At 35.7% G+C, this 25,815-nt stretch overlaps 1 protein-coding gene across 1 annotated transcript in view; it reads left to right on the forward strand.

Moving 5' to 3' along the window:
* RIMBP2 (RIMS binding protein 2) overlaps positions 1-25,815 on the forward strand; it is a 156,975-nt gene that overhangs the window by 61,323 nt on the left and 69,837 nt on the right. The window lies entirely within an intron of this gene.

Raw genomic sequence — 25,815 nt, forward strand, 5'->3', positions numbered from 1 at the left:
ATATTTTGCAATGCAGCTAAGCATTACCTTGAAAGAGAAAAGTGTTCTTTTAGCTCTTCACTTACCAAAGGCAAATGATGGAAATTAGTTCAGAAATCTGCCTGGATTTCTTCATGTCCTTGCAATGTCTGCACGCCATGTAAATTCTGTCTGCTTTTATGTCTGCAATGAAACCATTGCCAGCCTCAGAGTTAGAGACTTGTAGGTCATGAATTAGGGAACAGAAAAATTTGGTGACTCAAATGCTTGACTTTGCTAGTTCTTTTCTATGAACTGCAATTTATCTTCTGAAGTGTTTTTCTCCATGGCAGATAACTGAGGGGAAAAAACTACTTTTGCAAAACATCACCAATGCAGAAAATTACTATGAGTTTTGCCCACCCCACTCCCCTTTGCTGCTGTATCAGTGGTGGTTTTTTTGTTTGTTTTGCGGGCTTTTCAACTTCAATTTTAGAATTTAATTTCAGTTCTGTTTCTTGGATTCTGGCCTTGTGAGTGCAGCTTCTTGTCACATGAAGCAAATTAGATTGACAGATGAGCTGGGACATACCCTTTATAAGATATCAACTCTTCAGGTTCTGGAAATAATTTTCCTGAAATAGAACTGTGTCCTTATCTATAAAATGAATAAGACTGCAGTCCTCCCATGTAACAGCATTTTTAGCACATTACCGTATAATTAAGTTTAAAACTAAGGCAACCCCTCAAATGTGATTGGGAAATCACTACCTCTGGGAAAAAGTAGCACCATATTTAGTAAACTAAAAAGAATAGGCAGGAAGGCACTGTAAAAATTTTGTTAAACCGGGTTTAAGTAGCTGAACACCACGGGGTGTTAGCTAGGTGTGGTATTTTATCTAATGTTACAGGGAGTGAAGCCCTTTTTATTAACCATTTGAAAGCACTCAGGATTTTAATCTTGCTGTCTTGGGTGGTGCATAAGAAAGTAATCTGTGCTTTAGCACACTAGGTATTTTTGGACTGCATTTCCTCTTGCAGAAAGCATAGATTTGGCAATGTCAGAATTTTCTGTGAATTCTTGTCAGAAGGAGGAGTTTGATAGAGCTAACAACTAAAAAAAAAATTGCAAAAAAGTGTTTAGTCGTTTCAAGTTGACAGTGTTTAGTGAAATTTGATGATGTTTGAGTTCAGTGCCAAATTTCATTTGCAGACTCTGATTTATACACTTCTGATTTATTTGAAGTAATAGATGTACAGTGGTGAATACTGAAGAAAAATGTGATGATGACTTGGAAGAAAAGCAGAAGATTTTTCAAATCTTCATTTTTGGCAAATTCAAAATAACTGTTTCATCTTGAATAATAATTAAAAAAATATTCTTAGTTATCTGAAAATGTATTTAAAGGGCTTAATTTTCTTTGTACTGCAAATAGTACATGTGATGTTTTGGGAACCCTGTATTAATAGACACTTGGTACAAAAATTAGATTTAAAAACCCAACTCCAGTGTTCTGAAATACTGATGAAATAAGAAGCTACAGAAGCCCTGTAATAATGTGTTTATTATAATTTTCCAAGGCCAAGTTGCCAGCTGTGATCTGTGAATCATTAGAAGTCCTCTGGGCATGTTGCTGATTTCTCCATCTGGTTTCCATCAGTTGTGGCCTTCTCCAAACTTCATAGTTCTAAGAATGTCTGTCAATGAAGGAGAAGGGAGCTGGTGTCCTGGTCAGCAGCTGCAGAGATCTGATCCAGCTGTGAACCGGATGATCACGAAGAAACCAGGGTGTAGAGGTGGGGTATTCCATGCAATAGCAAATGAATGAGTAGGTTTCTGCAAGAGAATGGTGGTTCATGCTATGGGAAATTGTTGCTTGCCCATAGTCTCAGCCCATTGACAGAATGAAAGATACAGACGTTTGATAGGAATGACTACTATGTATAACTAGATTGCACTTTAAGTGGTGCCTTAGAAGAAACGGAGAGTGTTCATTTTTCTTCAGTTGCGAACATGAAGTCAGTGAATAAAAGTGAGATGATTATTTCTGCTAGTGAACAACAGCTTTAGTATTTTTCTTTCCCATTTTCTTCCCCCGCGATTCCTATTTTGAATCTTTTCTTTAGAATATGGCAATAAAAGTTCTCAAGCTGGTTTGATTCAAGTGACATTAATGTCTCCCACCCTCCAAATGCCTCTGCTGGTTCCTAAGCACGCTGAAAAACCAGAACCTGGGTTGAGCTGTTAGAACACATGCAGAGATCTGTGAAGAAAAATTAGCCTTCCTCACAGACTGCAAGAATAGCAAAAAGAATTATGACGAAAGCTATTGCTGAACAAAACGAATTATTTTTGGAAGGCCTGTTCTCTTAGCTCACCCAGTTGAAAAGAGAAGCCATTCTGTGCCTATGTATCTGCCTGTCACTGTATAGTGTAGGCACACTGAGCATGTGTAATAAAGCTTTTTCAGAAGAATAGGAAAACCCCTCTATTATTCTTGTACTATCTGTTCTTTTGAAGAGTAACTGATTATAAAGAGCACTGAATTTTAGGTCACAGAAACCTACCCTTCTTCGCAGGTTTAGAAATGGTCGTTTCTGTGTTACAACAGTGTACCAGCACTTTGTTTCTTTGTTCATGTTTTTGAAAATATGAGAGATTTTGTATCTTATTTAATTTGGAAGTTGGGGCCATATTTAAAATGTAACCTCTCTTTTGCATAGTCTTCAAAAATCCATCATCATCCTCATCTTTAGATTTTTAGAATACAAAAGATTTTAAAGATCCTAAAGATTCTCATTTCTGAGGATTCAGGTAAAGTCCCATGAAAAAATTTCCAAGAACAAAGATGGATGTTTCACTTTTTCTTTCAATACTGAATTCCTGTGTAATTTTGCTTGTGGACTACTCTGCAGTGTCACAATACTGCAGTATATCAGAAAGATAGAGTTCTAATGCCATAGAAAATAAGTTATTAGATCCCAGGCTATCAGAAATTATTGAGAGCAATAGCGAGACTTCAAGCTCCGGATTAAACCTCATGGAGCTATGCGATGTACCTTGTCTTGCTGGCAAACCGAGAAGTTATAGCAAATCAGTCTGAGACTCCATCTCAATGTCAAATTCAGTCTATAGGAGGAATCTGCTTTGAATCAGAGAAGGGTTGTCTCATGGATGATTAAGGTGCAGTCGGATCCCTGTATCATAGCTGCCTGGTTAGCTGCCCCTTCTATCAAGAATTACTAAATCTGTACATGCTTTGTTCACCTTAATCCTTTGTTTGTTGCCTCTCAAACACTTCATATGTAGTAAGAGCTTTCTGATTATGCTGCTTTTGTGATTATTTACTCTGAGTGAGGCAATATTTGTTACTCTGTTACTCTTTCACTTTCTCTCTATTTTAGAGTGAATTTCAGTCAGATAAGATTAGAGCCATCCCCCAAAACTGAGGAAGAAAAGAAGTGATTGCATTCACTTGGTAGGAAGTTTTAGGCACATACTAATGACCCAATTAAAGATCTTTTAACTTTTCAGGATTTACTATTTGTAATGGACTGGAGTTAACACAGATGAATGACACTTGAATGGTCCTTAGGTAGATCCTAATACCAAAACTTTTTAGCATAGTTAAAAGAAAATCAGGGGCTAAAAACAAACAAACAAACATAACAAGCCAAACCCCAGAAGTCCAGCAGATCCTAAACCAAAGTGGTCTAATACATTTCTAACGACTTTATTTATCACAGGATTTTCGTATCTAAAAAATAACCCTTTATATATCCCAGCACTGAACAGGTATTTGGCAGGTTAACAGTTTTGCATATCTATTATAGTTATGGTGGGCACAACATGATTATGTGGCCTTGGGATCTTTGTGCATACTGATCCTCTAGTCTACAGTCAGATAACAATATTGGTAAATTTTGGAAACAGTGAGGACTAAAGCAAAGAGCTTACTTAAAGTTGCATAGGTATTATCTATTTTTTAAACTGAGAAAAAGAGAAAGATTTAGAGGAAGAGAATTAGGGGTTTCTCTCAAGTTAGTGGCCTGAAGTTTGCAGTGTACTGAATGTTTTCCACTTTCTTTTCTCTACCAAAATGTATGAAAAAAGTGGATAGTCTGGCAAATGAGATGAAATCAACTGCATGCTTCTTTTGTGGGTGTTTGGGGGTGCTAATGAAGAGAGACATGCTCAACATAAAGGTTAAGCGGAAGTGTAATCATATCGCCTTTGTTGAACATATTTTCTTGTATTTATTTGTGACATCGGTTGAACTCTGTAACAAAATTACTGTGTATAGTGGGTCTTATTTTAATTTGTTCTATGGACCATTTTGGTAGTACTCATATTTACATTGGCCATGAACTGAAATGGATTCAATTCAAAATGAAAAAAGTAGACTTCTACAAAGGCTTGATCTGTGGTTTTTCATAGTTCTGTAGCAATATTATTTAAATGAATGCAGTTTCATGATAAACAGGAAACATCAAAGAAGATATTTTTGATAGATGCTTGTCAAATCCTTGATACTTATATATGGCAGTGCATTGCCTAAGCTTACAAGATTAGATTGTATGTATATAGTGACACAGACCTACAAGTGATATACTGCAAAGTTTAAAGCTCTGGTCCAACATAGTAGAGTTCTCACTAGAACTGTAAATACTACTATTCTAATCTGTGGTGACGTTTTACTGCCATAGCAGATGATCATCCTTGTAAACAACAGTGAATTTCTGAATCTGCAGGACTCAGCTGTAGAATTGCAGGTTTTCTTCCATATGTTTGTTAACAGTTTTCCTATGTTCAACGAGAATGCATCAACACATCAAAAACAGTAAAAAGCATTTTGCCTTTGAAAACTTGCCCATTTATAAAGCACGGTCATGTCTTGCCAGTGGCTAGCAAGATGAATCTGCTGAGGGGATTTACTATAGGAGACAGGAGCTAGTGTGCATATGCACAGTGTAATTAATAAGACTAAATTTCCTCCCCTTCCCCTAACCAGGCAGTAGTCGAAGGTGACAAAGTACTTTGGGAGTTTGCTGTGCTTTCCGCAGAGGCTTCTGCCTGTCACTGGTTGGTGGGACACACTTCTTTCTCTCTTCAATTTGTCTGTGATTTCAGTTCACAGACTGCTCTGTGCAGTTTCATTTGGGTTTCACCTTGGTTCTTTTTGAATACTTATGAAAATTTATTGGAAATTTGGTCTCTGGGGTTTTTGGTTTGCCTTTTTTCTTTTTTTCCCCCAGCAGGATTGGTGCCTAGTCCTGTGAATTGTAAAATCGTAGTTTAAATGTGGAATGTGTCTATCATTGAATCTTTTATTCTATATTAATTCATAGAATATCAAACATATGTGAAGCTAAAACCTGTACGTGATAAATGCATGTAGACCATTGCTGGTACTTTCTTAAAATCAAGAATGATACTAGCTGGTTGAGGATTTGGCAGTGTATTGGAAACCCACATTGTAGGGCTACTGAAAGATAATTTAAATTGGCAGATGGCAAACTATTCTGTTGCCAGCTTGTTTGCTTGGTTGTTCACTCCAGTCTCTTTGAGATTTTAGAAGCTAAGAATTCAGTCCTCGGAAATTCCTGAAATCTTAGTGCTCCCAAGATTCAAGTTGGCAAGGAACTGCTCTAGGGCAGCAGTGTCAGGTAGATTGTATTTAAAACAAGAACCTTTCCTTCCTTTCATTTTCACAAAAAACTTTGAAATGTCAAGTTTTTGTTCAGAATTCTAATAAAACCACAGCTGGGAAAGTCAAAATCCTCCACAAAAAGGAGTATTACCCAAGACAACTGTATAGATTTATTTGCAAAGCACTTTGTAACTATGTATTGGATGACATCTGAGCACTGAATATTGTTAGTTTGATTGTGTTGTGATACAGAGCAAGCACTGATGAAAACAGTAAACGGCAACAATGGAATTGTACAGCTTCATTTTTTCCAAAGATTTAGTGCTTGTGTTCACTGAAGTCTGAATTGGTGTATAAAACGAGAACTTGCCTAGAGGAGATTATTTTTTTAGTGTACATTTCACTGGCCAGCAAAGCAATTACTTCCTAAATGTCGAAATTATTCTCTACCACATTATAGCAGGATTAGACACATTTTGGCATTTGGGCAACTTTCAACACACATTTTGCACATAAGAAGTAACGCCATTTCACAATCTGGCAGGGAAAAAACGTTCAAAATTTGGATTGTTTTCCAACCTGTCCAGGGAACAGGACAGGGATTTGCAGGTTTTCTATGGCAGAGATGTAGATTGCCATAACATTCAGTTTGCCATCTTTACGCTGCAGAGGCATATCACTTCATTGTGGGCAATTTGGGACCCTCAGGGAAAATGCTCTTTCATTTTCTACATGTGGGTTCAGCTAAGAGACTGAGTTAAGGAGACAGCATTAACTTAACTCCAGTCATTCTCAAAGAAAGAATAAAGTGATGTTAAGTCATTTGGTTAATTATGTAGTTAAAGCCCATTTAAGGTGATATAGTCTTGGCAGCACCAAGACTGAATCGTGTTGAATTATGCTGAAAACAGTAAAGAAAAGGTCCAGATTCTGATCCTCTGAATCAGGCAAGAAAACTGAATACAAAACATGTTGGCAGTGACTTTCATTTCCTCTGGGTGAATAAAGCATTATATCTGAGTGTTTGAGGGCCGCAGTAGTTTGCGTTTGGTCAGGGTCCTAATCAAGTGGCAGTTTCCATTTCGACAAGGACTGAAACAGAATCAGAAGTTTGAAGAAATGGAGTTAACAAGCTTCCTTCAGCTGCCACCTTTTCAACAGAAAATAAAAGGAAAAAGGTAACATGGATTCTCTAGCTAGTTACAGTGTCAATTAGAGACGTAACTCAAAATTTCTCCTGTGTAGTTCAATTTCATGACACTTTTTTTTTTAAACCACCCTAAGGCTGTATATTTTTTCTCCTGACTCATTTTCTGCTTTGTAAAGAGCTTCACAGGTCTGCTAAGCAGAACTAAACTTTGCACAGCTGCATGAAATCTGAAATGCCTGAGTAAAAGAAATGGATTAAGCAGATAATCTCCTATCATACTTCAAACAATTTGAAGCATAGGGTTTTAGAAAGCAGTAATTTGATATAGAGAAATTTTAAAAAAAGGGAAGTTTATATTCATGACATATTGCCAATAAATAATAATTTTCTTAAAAGAATTTCAGAGCACTTTAAAACACTAAGGGAATGTCTTTATGTGTAGGCTTGGCCATAGGTAGATTGCTTGTCTATAATGAAAAGAATTTATTCTATATCTAATTCAAATGAACGATACTGATTTATTTCTAGTTCTTCTGTCCATTCTCCACCATTTGCTAGTATTATTTGTGAAAGAAGGAAATATGTGAGGACTTTGTGCCTTCTGCCACATGCAATGTGTAGTGTTGTAAAGGGGAAGTAGAACAGAAAAGAAATCGTCTTTTGTGTAAATATCACTTTTGGCCTTCACAAGTTGTTCCAGATCAAATCTTTTCTTTGAGAATTAGCCAAAGATAGACAGGAATAATAATCCTCTGAACTATAATAAGCATAATCATCAGAAATCAATCTTAAAAATAATTTCCACCATTATATGTAGCATAAATTAAAGGAGAAGAAAACGTGATTAAATCAGGCAGATCAGGGAGAAAGCCTGTAACATCTTTTTCTATGGAATTCAATTCAGTGTTAATTTGCTGGAAGCTTACAAAATAGAACAACAGTAAACCACTAATGGAGGGAAAGGATTGATAATGAGATGATGTGCGTATTTAGGAGAAAGTCAAAACACCGTCATTGCTGCTGAGGTAAATGATAAATCAAATGCTAGGTCCTGTATTCACATCCTGCACTCTAGAAGGTTTCATGGAGTCTTTCATGAAGGGAGAGAAAGCATATGTGTTTCATCTTGCAGGAAGAGACAGGTGTTTGAATTTTGCCTGTGATGTATTTTGCAACAGAATTGTTGCTAGTTTTTCACAAAATTGCTTTAATTGCAAATTCAGTTATTTGCTTTAAGCTGGTAGATACATGACAATTTTTTTCCTTTGTTTACCACTTGCTGTTTCCCTAGCTCTGCCATGAAGAGGTCCTCTTTCCGGTGTTATTTCGCTGCTGAGTATGTTTGGCCCTTTAAAGACCCATAGTTTTATGTTGCTGAGGTTCACCTGATTTTAAATATATGACTGTGACTGTCCTGTGATCATATATGCAAGGGTAGATCTTCAAATCGATAAAAATTTCATTTTGGTATTATCTTGAGAGAACTGCCATCTCTGATCATGTTTTTTGTCTTCCTTTTTTTTTTTAAGGAAGGCAAGGAGAACGTATGCAAAAAGGCAATCCATTTCTAGCTTCTGCAAAAATAAATTGTATGACTGACTTGTAAAATGCTAACACAAGATTTTTACACTCACATAAATGGTGCCAGTCTTTGCAAGTAGTCTGGGCTATGTTTTGGCAGTCAAAAGATAACATACGTAACAATTCTTTATGTCTTGAATTTTCTTTTTGATTGGCCCAGCAGCAATATTTAAGTCTAATTTCTAAAAACTCTGGAATCGGCAGGCTGCTGACTTGCATTGTAGTTGATTTTTGTATTTCTGAGTGGAGCACATGTCTGTGTGGATATAGTTTGTCACGCATATGCAAACATACATACCCCCCTCTCCATAACTCACTTTTCTGGGGGAGGGGGGCGGGTAGTCAGAACATTGAAAAGTGGTCTGTTCAGATTGTAAATGGTACTTTCTGTTACCACACTATGAAGTGTGCCGTAGTGGGACAAACTGTGCCCTAGATTATGGTATGAAATAACCTGAAATAAGTGAACTTATTCAGAGTGAACTTATTCAGAGTGAAACAGTGTAGACTTTGGTTTTGGGTGTTGAAATTACATTCTGTCATGTTCTTTCTTTTATATATAGATAAAAAAATCACATCAACATTGTGGAAGAACTTTTCTTTTTAGCAACTGAAAATGCTAATAAGTTTTCTTACATGCATGTAAACCAAACAAATTAAACTTTGCCTTCTTGTTTGCTTGTGTTTATGCAACATGTGTTCATGTTGCATAAATGCATGTTAGGTGTTCATTCTTAAGGCCCATGCATGCAGGAGATAAATAACACGTGTTCATGACAGCCTGTGTTCTTCCATTTTAAAATGCACATCAATGCTGAAATGATAGTTCACCAAAGGCAGCCTCCTCACAAATGTAGATATCATTTGCAATGAGGTGCTAAGAAATGGTTCTCATAGGTGTACATTCTTGTCAAAATGTTTTTGTGAAAATAGAAGTTAGTTTAGTACTACAGGCAATGAAAATACTTTAAATAGCAGTTCTGGAGCTATATATCCTGCATTAGGAAATTTAGGACAAATATTAATCTTTTATGTGCTATTATGCCTATTAGAATGACAGACATTTTGATTGTCACTGGAGCAGGGGGATATGTCAAGACATCTGATCTCTGGTACCTCAATGATCTCTGGTAATCACTTTTTTGCAGGCAGGTGTCATTCTTCGGTAGATAGTTTGAAAAAAGAATCAGTGATATAAAATTTATGTTTTAGAAAACTTCATAAATGTGCAGTTATCTGAGGGGATCTTTAATTTTCAGTTTCATTCTTCACTTTGCTGATAGCTGTATCAGAGAGAATTCAGTGATGCTCAACTTCATTTAAACCTAGTGTCAGTATCACGAGGTTTCATCTAGATATCAAGAAGAGAAAAAGCTTGGCATCATTTGCATTTGACGTCCCTACACTACAACATTTAAAATGCATGCATAACTATTATCACAATCTGTTTTAAAAATGCAGAGGGTAGCTAGCTGCCTTTACTTCTGTGTTAGTGGCAGATGAAACACTATGCAGTGTCCCTTGGAAGCATAGGGGCAGAGTTGATCTTCAGCTAATATTATTGATACTTTTGAATTAATATGTTCAGAAATTTAGCTAAACTATGTTCTTTTGAATATTCCCTGCTATCTTGTGGTCTGCTTTTATTTTTCCTGAGGTTTCCTGAGCGCTATCATAAGAACACGTACATTCTCGATGTCTGTTTCAGTTCATTGTGTGCCTAGAAATGCTGCCTCATTTCAAAATCTTAATTCACAATGGGAGATAAACTGAACCTTCTCTTTGATTAACCTTCTGTTTTGAAATTCAGCCCTTTACAATTCAGAAGCATTACTTAAATTTGTTATCTGCTAATATTTAACCAAAACTAATTTCTTTTGGCTTTATTAGAGCTAATTAGTTTGCTTGAGGACTGAAGATCTCTCAGCATTCCTTGTTACAGATAAATACCTCAGGAAAAAAAAAAATAAATAATTGAAAATTAATTCAATATGAATAAAAAAAAAGTTAATGAAATTCATAATAGACAGGTAGAAATACAGTTGACAGTATCTGGTCTCAAGTGTCTAAAGTGCTGGAAATTTTAGTGTAGTTTTTAAATGTTCTCCAAGGATTTATTTTGCATAGAGAATTATAATTACCTTGTGAGAGATCCATTTCTTTTGTCATAAATTAGATTTTCAGCTGTAGGTTTGTTTTTAATTGATGAGTTGGGAGAGTCCAGAATTTATGCTGATATTGTCTGTGTGTGACTTAGGAGGTTGCTATACAAAGATGAAACATAAGGCTTATTTTAATAAAATATAATATATTTTTTGCTGTTATTTTTCAGTTGATGACTCATGGGGAAACATAATTTTGATAGTTTTAAGAAACACGCGGCAAACAATTTTATCTTTTTATTAAAGATGAATTATTTCTGTTCATAGTTTTCCTCAATTGCACTGACAACGCACAGCATATGAGGATCAGAAATTGTGAAGTGAAAATAGGTTCAGGTGAAATGAAATGGAACTGATCTACATCTCCCCAGAATTTAAACTGAATTAATTCTTTTTCAGGTTTTGGGATGGTGTATATTACTGTAGGTGTTTTTAAAAATGGGCTTGTCCCTTTGTATGTCTGTGAATGGAAAAAGAAGAAAACTGGTGAAGTAGAGAGTACAATGAGTAGGTCTTGCTATTTCTGGTATTGATTGCAATCCTAACACATTAGGTTTTATACCAAATCATATCCCTTATTAAACAGAGTAATGATTTCATTGATCTGTTTCTCAAACTGGTCTTGTACTCGCTTAAAACTTGAAATAAATGTGGATATTGGCCTTTTGGTCCAAGCTGTATGGTCTTTGAATTATTTTAAAAGCTCTTCAGTGGCTCAAACCAGATCAGAAATATGCACTCTATCAGTTATTTACAATTTTAAATTATTTTTAATAAATTGTTATTAATTAAACTTTGTTTGATCAGTTAGTCAATGTTGATACAGTGTCCTGAAAAAACTTTGTCATTTTGAGGTGTCTAGACCAAAGCAGAATGATGCCTGAATGGTGCCTGAATGAAAGTATTGTTCAGATGACGAGCCATTCAAATGCAGGTATGGAAAATGTTACCATTAAAAGCATCCTAATTTCTGCCACAAAAGAAAGCCCAGAAGCTAGTATTTGAACTATATGTGTTAGCATATACTAGTTGGCAGTATCTTTCAACTAGGTTACCGGGAGATTAAAGCAATAATTCATTTAGAAGTAAGTTTTTAAATGCATAAGTATAGAATCAAGCTTTTTACATTGTTTTGGCCAGTAGCAATTTGAAATAGAGAAAATAAGACATTCTTTGTGATTAGTGTTTTGTGTTTTTCAGTATTTCTCTTTTTTTTTTCTCCCTAGCCTCAAAGCTTGAAAACTTCCACAAAGCTTTAAATTTGTAGCTGCCATAACAATTGATTTTTATGAGCTGAAAAAATTAAATACGACAAGCCCTAAGGCTAAATATTATTAGCATTGGATTTCTTTTCTTTTTGGTCTTTAATTTAACATGAGAAATTTTCAACACTTAATTTTGTGAAGTGGAAATCTATATTCCAGTAGTAGTAGTAGTAATCCTTTACATTGTCCTACCATTTTCAGAGATTTCCTTGAGCAGGGTTATTTCCACTGTCCAGAGTTTAATTCTTTTTGTATTTCCCCTTTATATATCATTTGAGTCAAGATTTATTTTCAGTCAGTTCACAAATCAGAAATATTTTGCACCATTATTCCTCCCCTTTCCATTTCTCTCCTTAAGTAAGATTATATAGAAGATGAATTCTGTGCTCTGATTAGACTCTTCCTGGTTGGTTGCCCTAATGGTCTTCAGATGTATGAGCTGTTTTCAGGTTATTTATATTTTAAATATAAAACTTTGATTAAATACCAGCAAATTTACAAATCACACCAACAAAGATTGTATATGTTTTTAAGGAGGATGTAAAATAGTGTGAATTTTATACAAAGTGCAAGTGAGGAAGAGATTTTAAAAGCTATATTCAGGATATAAGTAATACATGCTTATATTAAGAAGGTTTTATGGGCAAAGAGAATTTGAATTTCCTAGTGCTCAGACAGTTTTGAGTGACAGAAGGCAAAATCCTTTTGCAGTCTCTGTAACTTTTACACATCTCATTTAATAAATGAGCAAGTAGCAAAAACATAAACTCTGTTCTTCCCTAATGTTTCAAGGTTTTATCTTGGAAACACCTGTGAATAAACTTTGGTTATTTAAAAGAATACAAATGCCTTAAGTCCCAGAATGTCCTAGTCTAGTTTGGGGATATGGTAATAGCAAGCTGGATACAGAAACTGAGTGAAAGCTTACAGAATCTTTCTGTTCAACCTCAATCAGTTAATTATCAACCTTTAAACAATAAACCAAAACGTAAATGTTTACTAATGTTACAGATCACAAAAAGCTTCCCTGTCTCAGGTACTTAAGGAAGCAAGAAGCTGAGCATGGCTTGCCAGCCTTCCTTGTATAAATAATATTAATCATACCTTACCAAATTACCCGTTTTAATGTGCTTTTGCCTCATCTCATCTGGTGGCTGAGAGGTGTCAGGCGCAAGGAGGCCCTCCCCTTGAACAGCCCCCAGGGGAGTGATGTTCGCTTTCCAGGCAGTGGCTAAAAGGTCAGCTTCAGCTAGTAAGGAAGATTAATTTTAATTTAACAGTATGATGCAGTACAGCTTGAATGAGCAGAAAGAAATTCTGACTCTTTCTCTTTGCCTGTGTCATTAAGGAGGGAAGATGGATGCACTTGGATATATACAGGACTGCTTTCTGAGTAAGTGGGGGTGAAATACATTTCATTGCTGCCACATGTAACTCTATGTAATGAAATAATTAATGGTTTAAGACTGAGGGTAATATACACCTAATTAGTCATGTTGAAGCAAATTTAAGATTAATTGGAGATGCCAAATAATATGTTTGCTAAGACTTGGAAACAGCAAAGAAATAAGTCTGATTGCAACTTTAATGCAGATTTCTAGCTGATGATTTTAAACCCTTTTGAAAGCAGTCAGGACTCTGTTCGGATTTGTGTCACAGTTTAATGAAGGGGAAAATACTAGGGGGTTCAGATAAATTGCTTCAATATTCCACTGCTCTTAAACAGTTAGTGCCTTGCCTGAATTGGGGCCTTGATGATTAAGTTTTCTTTTGGTTTTATACTAAGCAGAATAGTATATAAATATCTTCCTGGCAGCATTAATTTTAGGAAAGAGAAGATAAGGAAAAGTAACATGGAAAATATATTGTTCAGTTTTTGTGTTGTTTCTTATGATACGTTAACACAAAGTATCTTGTCTATGTTCTGTTCTCAAAAATGCCTGGAAAATTGTGCTTATAGTCTACAGAGATGTAGAGCAGATTTATGACAGCAAAATAAGAAGTTGTGGTAGTTCTTAAAGGCTTAAAGACTTGTATGTTTGTGTAGAGTGTGATATACAGGAGGATTGTTATTTTGGTATCTGTCTCTGACTCTGTTTTCATATTGTTGTTCAGTGCTAGTCGAATCATCTAAGACCACATTTCCAAAGTGTTCATTGCTGGTGTCTGCCCCATGTTTTCAGGGTTGTCTACAACCAGCAGAGGAATCCAAAATCAACCAACATTTTTTGTTCATAATTACTGAGTTTCTCTTTGTGAAAAAACAGGTGTCATGTATTTCTCCCAGGTTTACTGTACAAGCTATTGACATCCTCAGCATGTATGTATATAAGTATATATAAGTATTATTCTCATGGAGATACTGCTCTCATCCTCTTCATTTTCAGTCAGTCAAATAACCTTTCCTAATACTATTTTTGTAACTCCAAGCTGCAAAGCTCCAAGCAGCCGCTGTTTAAAAACTGTAAAGCTACTTTCCTTCTTTCCATATGTAGAGGACTTCTTGCCTCCAGAATTATATATTAATTAGTCTTGATTCTAGCCCCTATTTTGTCTTATGCCTAAAGAAATAAATCATAATATACTTAGGCAGGGACCTTCTTTTAATTGGGTAGTGCCTAATATGAAGTATGGTACATTACTGACATTCAAGGTTGAACTAAAATTCAAGTAATAAAATAGTGACATATTATTTGAAAAAAATCATCATTTTTGGTGAATTCCAGTATTTGCTAGCTATTGTATTTCTCCTTGATGTCCTTGCGACAGGGCTTTAGATGATTTGAGTAGAAGGATAAAAAACAGCATTGCTTTAGTTAGGTGATAGAGCTATCTTTGCTTTTTTGGTCCTTAGGAAGGATGAATGCACGGTTCACTCACTACTTGCCCAAGGACTGTAAGTAATGAATAAGTCTCAAATTCTGACTGGCAGACTGTTTAAACTCATTGTTTTGTGATGTATTTTTCCTGAAAATTCTTAGAAAAATAGTATGTGTAAGTTTTCACACCTCTAAATATGCACATAGTAAACCTATTAAGCTTTGTTAAAGTCGTTACATTTAGCTAAATGGAGATGGAGAAAATGATATCTGTATTGTTTAGAACAAACTATGTAGGCCTTTCAGACTTACTATTGTATTATGTAAGAAATCACTTAAAGTTCCATTTTTTTCTAGTTTTCAACTTGTGTTGAAAATGGTTTGGAGACAGCTTTGATTAATAGAACGTGGAACATGGTGGTTTCCCATTGTTTGAGAGCCCTGCAGGTGAAAAGAAGGCTTCGTGACTTACCTGCATGTTTGTTCTCCCTAAGGAAGGAATGCAAAGTGTTGTTCTGATCTCTGTAAAAGGGGATAAAGTGTTTTGAGGTGGGCACTTACTTGTAGATCATCTTAGTAAAGGAAGATTTGGTTGAACCATAGAAGGACCAACATACAGTTTTGTACAGCTTTTCTTAAAAACTCATGTAGGGAAAACAGTGCCAGTAATACTTTGGTTTGGTTAACTCATAAATCTGTTCAGTGTTTATGTATGCCATCATAGCTTAACAGAAGATGAAAAATTGATTGTACAGTCTTACTTGAAGGCTGTAATATTATCTGTTCTGAAAACAGAACACTTTTTGGAGCATGAAGAGCTGTTTTTGAATGATGCTTCTGGCATCTAACCCTTGAAATTATGCAGCATATTTTTCTCACATCTGTATTGAAATGAAAAATTATCTTCTGTTTTCAAGCCCTTATAATTTTAAAAAGTTGTACTAAACTTTGCATAGAGATTTCCAAAATTATGCTACGTATCAATATAAATTTCTGTCTAATAAAATTACTCTGAGACAATTGGATAATTACTAATGTCACCAGAGTTCACACTTTTTTTTTTTAACATTTGCCTCTCTAAATGTGTTGCTGAAAAAGATGCCAATCTATGAAAAACCATTTAGCTTCTTGAGCTTTAGTTGATGTTATGCTTAGGTTCAGTACATTTCATTCTTCTTTTTTAGTGCCACGGGACTGAGTTTTTCACCTGCTGGGGCATGACGTTGCCATGACAACAGTTGGTCTTGTTCACTATTCTCTCCTCTTTGTGCATGACAAATAGGAAAGCTTTTTGAGAAATATTTGTGAAAACCACTCTAACTAATTACATTTTAATTATCAGTGAAATAGAACAAGAAATGGTTTGCTGTATTTCAGTTGGAATAAGAATTTTCTATTATAAGAAATAGCACAACAAACTTACCAATTTAATCAAAGTTGACAAGATCTTTCCATGAGTTGTTCCTATTTAAAAGCATCTGCAACTGGTATTTTAGCAGAATAGTAACATAGGTCTTTAGAAGATCCTATAAGGTATTCTACTGAGAGATCTCCAAGTTCACATTGCTGCTCACCAGTCTTCTGTGTGTGTTCTGTCGATGAGCAAATGGAAACCTTAATGCCTCAGTAGGTAACTGAATAGATGCTTTCTGTTGCAGCCTTATCCCTAGTGAGCTCCAGTGGTGATCAGAACAACTTTGTTCATATTTTTTAGCTGATGTATTTTGTTTGTTCTGCCACTAGTGAAATCGAAGTAAGTGGAAATGTGGATAGCAAGTTCCTTGGGAATTATCACAAAGTGTGAGTGGAAATTCAAGCATGTGCAGAAACCTCTAAAACCACACTATGCATTTTAATTATTTTTAAATATTTGGTGGCATTTGATTTGACCTACAAAAATAAGTTAGATCTTTGGCACATCCCCTGGACTCAAGGCAAAAGAACAATTTACTACCAATTGGAGATGTGAAACAAAAAATATGCAGTATGATGGTAAAATAAAAGTAAAATATTTGTTAAGGGGGCAGTAGGGAAAGTCCCCCTCAGACAGTGCGAGCTAGATACCAGCATTCAGCTGGGGTGAATGTTTAAGCCACAGTGTGTTTCCTTTGTGCCTTTATACAAGACCAGGGACCTTGTTCACTCCTTTCTCCCTTAGCAGTGGGCAATTTAACATTATTTTTTTTCTCCCTTGGGCGTAAGTTGTTACTGAAGGAACTAGAACTGCGCCATGGTAAATGAGAATTAGACCCTCTGTCTCTCAGATACACGGATTAATTTATTGTGTTGAGAAGTGAGTGTAAAAATAATTGAAAGAAAAACCCCAGAATAAATATTGATTTTGCTTCAGCCCACAAATCAAATTGATTAACTTTCTAATACCGTCCGAGGGAAAACACTGCTGTAATATCAAGTTTAAGATTAATTCACTACTAAAGGCTGCAGAAATGTATTTTTACTATACCTTTGGCTATGTTTATGTTCCCAGCAACTGGATGTTATTTGAAAGGTGGAACACAAATGTGCTTGTTTTTTAAAGGAAATACTTAGTAGTAGTTTGGCTAACTTGAGGTGAGGGGGTATCTTCAGGAGGGTAGAATAGAATAGAATAGACTATTTCAGGTAGAAGGGACCTACAACGATCATCTAGTCCAACTGCCTGACCAATTCAGGTCTGACCAAGTTCAAGTGTGTTATTAAGGGCATTGTTCAAATTCCTCTTAAACACTGACAGGTTTGGGGCAGTAGCCTGTAAAAAAGTTAAAGCACATTGTATCCGTGCTCTAGGTGGCTAAATTTAGGAACAGCTGTGTTGTTGGTGGTCAAATTACTTTGGTGCGAAGCTTGTATTAAAACTTATACCTATCAGAATAATTTTTATATGGTCACTGATGAGAGCATTATCAATGTTGCATAATTTTAGTTATTGGAACATCCTTAGACGGAAAGTATTACGATGTTAACATACATAAATAACTCATTATTGATGAGAATTGACCTCTCCCTTACCCCTTATTTTTCTTGGAAGTTGATAGGCCTAAAATTACCTTGAATTGATCCTTCGGTTAGCAGCTACACATTTGTATACTACTTTTCTGCAACAAGATTATGTATGATTTTGTCATTAAGGAATTAAGCAGTTATCCAATAATAACATTTCATTGCAAATGCTGGTTTTAAAAGATGACACTGAAAATGTAAGTTATACAATTGCTGTCTGCCTGTTGGAATAGTGTCGTTTGATACTTTCTGCAGAAGTTAACAAGAAAAAAAATAATTCCACCTGCTGCCAGTTAGAGACTTCATTCCATCTGTGTTGTGAACTGGAGGTGTGCAAAGACGTTTGGTCTTTCGCTTTTGAGTATAGAGTCTAGTTGATGCATTCCACATACTTCATGGAGCAAGCAAGGCATCATAAATTACAAATATAATAGCAAATACTAAATAATATTATCATGGGGAATGTCTGCTTTTTTACTGTCTTCATGATTACTTCCTTCAGCCGCAGTAGGTATAAAGTCCACAAGTAATGTCTTGAAGAGAACTTGCATATTTGGTAATTCATTATAAACAGCTTCAGATACAATATGTGCTGTGTTATTTATTCACAAGTATGGATACTATAATAAAACCATTGCACATAGATATATCTGAAGTTATCACTTTACCCATTTTCATTATTAAAAGAGCTGAGAGGGTCTTGTCATGTTTATACTATGTGCCATAAGTGAAGAAAATAAAATGGAGAGTGTGGCGAACAATTTTTAGTGATGGCCATAGTCTGAGCAGCAGCAAATCAAATATGGTTACATGTCATTCTAAAATAGGGGAATCTTCCAAAAGTTCAGGTGAACCTCATGTTTATCTGTCCTTTTCCTCTCTGATCCTGCAAAACATAGCAGTGAGTACCTTATTGCGTAAATCAGTGTTCATATGGGGATGACGGATTTGAGCCAGTAGAAAAGATTGTATGGACAAGTTATGAGAAACAGTTGCATGAAAAGCTAATATTCCACAGGACAAGACAAAAAGAATGTGAATGAAATGAGTTGGTAGTGCAAAGCTTGTTATCTTAAGAGTCTTATTGAAGTGAAAAATAATACCATGCATTAATTGTTTGTGCGTCCTCCATAACATCTGGTCCTGGTCACTGTAGTGCCAAGACACTGGTGATTTCCAAGTCCAAGAAACTGCTACAGTTCCTGCGTTCCTTATTTAGTAGTGCTTTTTAAGAAGTGCTATTTTTATATAGTGTTTCTTTATGCTAAATTCAGCCTACTGATTAGAGGGGTAAAGCTGCATTTGTTTTCCTTTGTTAGAAGAAAGTATAATTTACATGCAAAAGTTCCTATTTTTAAAATGAAGAAAATAAATAGAATTGTGAAGTGATTTTATTTAGAATGCAAGCATTTCTGAGTATCACAGAATCACTAAGGCTGGAGAATACCTGTAAGATCATCAAGTCCAACCATCAACTAACACCATCATGCCCATTAAACCATGTCCCACAATGCCTCGTCCACATGTTCCTTGAACACCTCCCGTGATGGTGACTCCACCACTTCCCTGGGCAGCTTATTCCAGTGTCTCAGCACTCTTTTTTTTTCCTTTGCAAACAGGACACTTCTGGTTATTATGATTAGGTCCACAGCATCTGAAACACTGTCTATGCAAGTCATTTGGTAATAAATGTATGCAACAATTAATGCAATACCTCATATTACTACTGCTAAACTCCTGTATTGATGAGCCAAGCACAGCCACAAAAATGTTTCTGAAGCATATGAGTCATCTTCTGTAAATCTGAAATTTTTTAATTCCTTGAATGATTCTATGACTACTCAGCAATGCAAAAGGACAGGTTCAAACCAGAGTAGTTAAAAGCACTCAAAAAGTGACATATGCCATATAAAGAAAAAAACCCCAACAACCAACACACAAAAACAGATGTACTGTGGACGTGGTTTTCAAGAATTTGGCTCAGTAAGAGGAATGTGGTGAAGTAAGAATTAACTACCCATTGAATAAAATGAGAAGGAAGAAAAATTGTTACGTAGTGTGAAAATATGCAAAAAATAAAAGTAACTCATTGTCCACTGATTTACGCTGGAAAGGCAAATATGGGTAGAAATTCCCAGGTATTCTTAAAACAAGTGGGTTCCAAACCAGACCGCTGCTACTGGAAGCTTCATCTTCCCAGAGATGGTTTCAAAGACTTGCATTGTACAACCTCCGCCGGCTCTGTAGATCTTCTTTTGTCTTAAAAGTGGTAGCGGAAAGAGCTTATGTATGCCTGTTAATATTCTCTGTAGAAATTCCTTAGTTTTTAAGTGTTAACATCATAAAATGTCAGACTACTTTCCTGTACTGCTTGCTAACATGTACTACTTCATGACAGGAAGAGGAAGGATTCTTCCTCTTGAGAAGAAGAATCAAATGGAAATAGTAAAACACCTCAAAAAAAAAAAAAAGTCTTTAGTTTGATTATTTTTCATTGCATTTAATAGTTTTCCACTAACTTACAATATGTTGTTTATTAAAAGTGCAACTTTCTAACTATCAAAGTTGGTAACTGTGGAAGCCAGTAATGGATAGAACTCTCCCCTTCATGGGACAGGGAGGGGATATTCAGCATCCTTCAGTGCTTTCTTTGATCCCACTTTTATCTTACTTGTATGCATCCAAAGCTGTCAGATTTAACGGAAATGGTGTCGGAACATTAACTAACAGTAACAGAACAGAGGCATCTCTTGTGAATGCCATTGTTCTCTGCTTGCTTCCAGTTCCACTTTTCTCAGTGCTATATTATATAGTGGCTAGAATTATGCAGGACAGCCTGTATTTTTCTTGCATCATCCGCATGCTAATTACAAAGAGAAAATCAGAAAGGTTTTAATGGCAGTTTGTTGTACAGGCTATGCCTCTCAGTCTAGCTCTGTTAGCTTGTCCATGTTGAGGTTCTTAAATAGTTCTACTGTGTACTATTCAGGATGAGTCAGCTTTGCCTTTAAAATCTAGTTCTTACAAGAAGAAAAAGAATTCGTGGTGATGAACCTGACCTTAGAAGTGAGTCATTTACAGGGCAAAAATACATGAGAAAAGATCGGAAGATTCTTCGTTTTTCCTTTTTATTTAAGTACCTGTAGACTGGAGGTTTTCACTTTTCCCTTGGATTAATTCTATTCATGTATCACCAAAATAGAGAACTATCACAGGGGATTATAATCAGAGTGTTCTAATACAGTCATTCCAGGTTACTGGCAAAAACAAGTCTCAAAGAAAAAGAGCTACAAATAAATGAATAGTGTATAACATTTTTTTAAACAAAAATAATTGATGGATGAGCAAACTAGCACACAGGGCAACAGATGCCTTTCTCCAGGCAATGTAGAACCTTGTTACCCAGACAGTGGTGTCAGATTGTATTAAATCTACAGAAGTCATCCTCCTACCGTGAATTTTTGTAGTCGGTCCTCATATCCGTAGGAGAATTTCTACTTTTGCTCTGTTACGAACACACATTTTTGCCTTCATTTCTGCACTTTAAAAGATGCAACTTATATATAAGGTAGCATAATTTATTTTTGATGTCTTTTATTTTTAATTTTTCATGGTTGTTTCTTTATTAATCATCTCATGTTTTGTGAAGTATGTACTGGTGTGTGAGCCTTTAAATCCATGTAGTGCTCTGGGCACCCCTTAAAAAAAATGGAACACTGCAGGACTGCTTGTGTTTATATACATTTGGGAGGACTGTCAATTTTCTGATTCAGTTTACTTCACAGATTCTGAAAAGATTATCCTTTTAGTGTTGTTTTCTTAAATCAAAATGCCTGAAGTATTCCTTACATCCAGCAGGAAATACCCTTGCTGTTTGGCATTTTGTCTGACATGCTAAAGACATTTCAGATTCTTTTTGCAAATTATGCTACTTACGGTCCTGACATGAATACAGCTTGATTGACATACCACCATGTATGTAATATACGTAAGTATGGTCTACGCTTCCTGTATTTAACTTGTTAAAAAAGCTTAAGATTTATCTAATCTTATCTAAGATTTATGCAATGTCTGCCTACATACATTAGAAAAAGTTTGGGTTTAGTTTGTTCTGTAAATTGATGCTAATCTGTGACAATACTTTCAATTTTTTCTGGGGGAAGATGAAATAGTTCTACATACGGCTTCTGTTGTTTCTTTCCTTATCATTAATTTTCCACATTAATTTCTCTGTTTGTAAAATTTCTGGATGCATGCTAGACTAGCAAATAAATTGCTTCAAGCCCTCAATTTTGTTAAAATGGGTAGTGTGTAGCAACATCATTAGAAAGGAGGTGACAGACTAATTGAAACCCAATGTCAAGACTCTGGAGAGTGGTGAGAAGCTTTTTTGGAAGTATGAAGTACTGCTTCCTTTTCACTTGCACATTAGTCTGCTAACATTTAGTCAGCATTTGCCTTTATACTGTGTCTTGGACTAACTGGCTTGATGACTACTTAATCTTCATTCTACATGTCTGTATTAACAAATGCAGTGGATTGATTTGCATAGTTAAATGGTAGACCTCATTTGACTCTGGTAAAATGTTGCTTCTTAGACACAACTAAATTGTCAGAATTGTTACATACAGTGAATAAATGAAGAACAGGGGAGAGGGCAGCAGGGGAAAAAAGGACAAAACTCTCATTAAATTTGTAAAAAGAAGTCAAAAGCTATTTGTATAAAAAAAATAGAAAGGATGAGGGAAGAGTGCATGGTAATGCTTTCCACAGGTTTGTTTTTTGGATTGGTACTGGTTTATTGTCAAGAAGTTTAAAAATCTGAATCATGTCAAGCTTCGAAATAAATTGCAAAATCCCACAAAATCTCCTCTTAGGTCCTAGCAATAACAGAGTGATGCTTCTTTACCAAATTCTAAAGAGAACATGCAGAGTTATTAAACTGAGAATGGGGAAGGCTGTAGCAGAGAATCCCTGGCATTCACAGGCAAGCTGGAGGCAAGAAGCATGTATCCAGCCTACTGCCAGTAAGTCTGTCATTTGTGGTGGCTGCCCTATGTATTTGCTGACCTCTTTTTTCTGTTGACTTGGAGGTTCTGTTTGGAATTGGCAGTTGCAAGAGCTGAAGTGAGAAGTGTTGCCCTGTTGTTAATGCATTCAGTGCTAGCTGCCAAGTAAAGCAGAGAGAATGGAAGAATACTCTATTTATTTCAGTATAGCATCTTAAGGAAGCATAGCCTTCCTGTGCTGGGGTTTTCAAAAGGCATCTGTCTCCCTTAAAATGTGTTCGAAGTTTCAAAGCTCTTTCAGGATCCAACCATAAAATCCTAATGAAGACAACTCACAACACAGTAAAATGATAATCAAATGTGTTGGATTCCCCGCCAGATGAAAAACACCCTTTTGTGTGCCACTCTGGCCCCAGTCAAATGGGCGTATACACAATGTGATATGACAGCACTTTTAAGAAGAGCAGCCATGAACTGGCAGCTTGCAGAGACTGGGCCAATAAGAATTTATACCAGAAATTTGAGTTTTCTGGTTTGTACATGGAAGAAAAGAGTAAAAATGTAATTTTCTTTTACATGACTTCAATTCTCTTTTTTAATATATGAATTGCCTATTCAGTGGAGTTTAGTTCTGGTGTAGCTGGGATTAATTTTGATCTTTTTTGTTGAAGGTTTATACTTAATCTGGAAAATATTGAGGCAGATATTGTTAGGGGACCAAGTCACTGAGGTCAATGGATTAGACAGAAAATCACAAATTGCAATGATCCATAACTATCATTTGCAAAAATCCAGGTGGTATTTTTCAGCCAGAAGAGAAGAGGAGATGTATAATGAGTACTGTAAGTATGTTCCTCTAAGTAAAAGTTAGCATCTGGAACATTCAACACTGGAGAAACTGGTCATGAGGAATTTTGAGAAAGAACATAACTGTTTGTTGAAGTACTATTCAGGTATGCTCACAGAAACAAGCTTGTGTTCCCCTTTGAGCAGTAGTATGTGCTGCTTCAGTTAACCACAACAGGTTACTTTCAAGGACAGGCCTGATAATACTATGAGTAGCTAAACTATTGCAGCTGAATCTACCAGAATTCTTCTGTGAGAGCCCTTGTTGTAAGGGTTCATTGATGTTGAGAGGTGATTCAAGTCAACAAATGATTGAAACTAATATTGTGGGAATCTCCGAGTTGACAGTAATTATGACTTGGATCATTTCCAGAAGACATAGCCCAATAAAGGAACTTGGCTAAAATTTACGAGACTTTGGTTCAGTTTCTGGCTTTTACCACATGTTACTGCTCTGAGACCTTTGATAATTCATTTATTCTTTGTTCCTTAATGCATTTTCTGAGAGCAAGCAATCTAAATATTATAAGTATACATGTATTTATGTCACTTCCAAACACACTGATAATATATGTGAATAAATTATACCCTTATTGCAAGTACTGCAAGTGGAAACTTTGCACCTGAGTTTTTGTTGCTGGGTCTCTATCTGTGTGTTTTTTAGGCTAGAAGTGTGCCAGTAATTCCTGCTACTGTTTCAGATGATTCTTGATCTTTATGGTTTTAGCTGGGTTGGGGAACATAGGTAGTGCTTTATCCTGGCAAATGCAAAAGAATACTGAGAGAAATTGCCATTGTGATGAATGGAGATATAAGTGGAGAGAAGTAGGCTTATAACTAAGGACCAATGAAACTGGGATAGTTACTGCCCTACTATTCATCCTTGCAAATAACATAATAAAAATGTATTTTCTTCAGGTAGGACTAACAGCCAGCCCAGTTGCTGTGCCATCTTTCATAAACTGTTTTCCATTCTGGAGAATTTAACTGGGCTGTGAAAGATGCTGGCCTAGATTGCCACCAATTACTCCTCCTCTCCTTCCCCTCCCTGCCCCCCCATTTCTGCTTGGATTCCTTATAATAACATTATTAAAACCTGGTACTCATTGTCACTTGTTCCCCATTAAAGTCAGCTAAGCAGTACTCATTTGTAACAAATGCAAATTGATCCGTTAAAGTCAACGTCAAATCTGGCTTAACAAAAGCCTGCAGTTGTAACAGGTTCAGAGCAGGTAGCATAGCTTATTTTCACCTTGCAAAGTGCAGAATAGATACACAATGCTTTACAAGTCACTTTCAGCAATTAATAGGATGCAATGATTTATTTGCATATCAAAGGAACTGTTCTGTGCAGTTTGTTGATATTATAAAAATATTTACTGATTTAATTCACACCTCTGAAAACGCAACGTGAGCTAAGAAATTCTTCTCATTTTGGCTCTCAGAACTGTCTAGCATCTCACAGAGCCTGACTGCCACTTTTAATTGCACCCTGCACAGATTTAGCAGACTTGAGAAACTGTAATTGCTGAGCTCCTTACGTGCAAGATGATAGGTATATCTGCAATCAGGAGACTGTGAATATTCTGCAGTTTGTCATCTTAGTTTAGTTCAGTGCAGTAGGACTTAATGCTTAGTCCCTATAAATTTTGACCCCAGTGGTTAATTTCAATCAGATTTTGATGTCGCACCTTCTTAGCTATCAGTCAAGTAGCCAAGGCAGAAATCTGTACGCTTCATTAGTTCTGATGCTCAGCTAATGAAGCTTAGGAAACAATTTAGATCAAAAGTTTAACAACTTTTATTCATTGAATATGCTAGTTTTCTATTCAAAACATGAATCTTTTGTGCAGAGAGTTTTGAAATTGATTTAAGAAAGGTATGCTTAAAATAAAAAGTTTTTTGTTTCAAATAGTATGAAAAACATAAATATCAGAATCTTTAAATTCCTTTTTTAGGGCTTACATAGGTAAATAAAAAATTGGGAATTTAATTTTTTTTATATTGAGAATTTTAAAGAGAATTTGTGATAAAACATTACTTGAACAATTTTTTCTGAAGACCTCAGCAGAATTAGTAGAGAAATCTGCTGATAGTGTGGATTTTAATGGTGCAAAATCATAAATTATTTCAAATCACTAAAAAGCGGGCCCAGTTTTGTCCACCACCTTTAGTATAGTTTTTGGCAAATATAACCAATGTTTTCAGAAGGTAATGTATAATGCACACTGTAGGATGGAAAGATTACAGATTGCCCAGCATGACTGATTGCAACTTTCATAAGGAATTGAATTTAAGGTTTAATCTCAGACAACTACCTTTATGAACATGTGCAAAAAAGAAACTGTCAGAAATATCAGAGGATGCTGCTGTT

This window comes from Gavia stellata, chromosome 21 (assembly GCF_030936135.1).
Source record: "Gavia stellata isolate bGavSte3 chromosome 21, bGavSte3.hap2, whole genome shotgun sequence".
Classification (NCBI taxonomy): domain Eukaryota; kingdom Metazoa; phylum Chordata; class Aves; order Gaviiformes; family Gaviidae; genus Gavia; species Gavia stellata.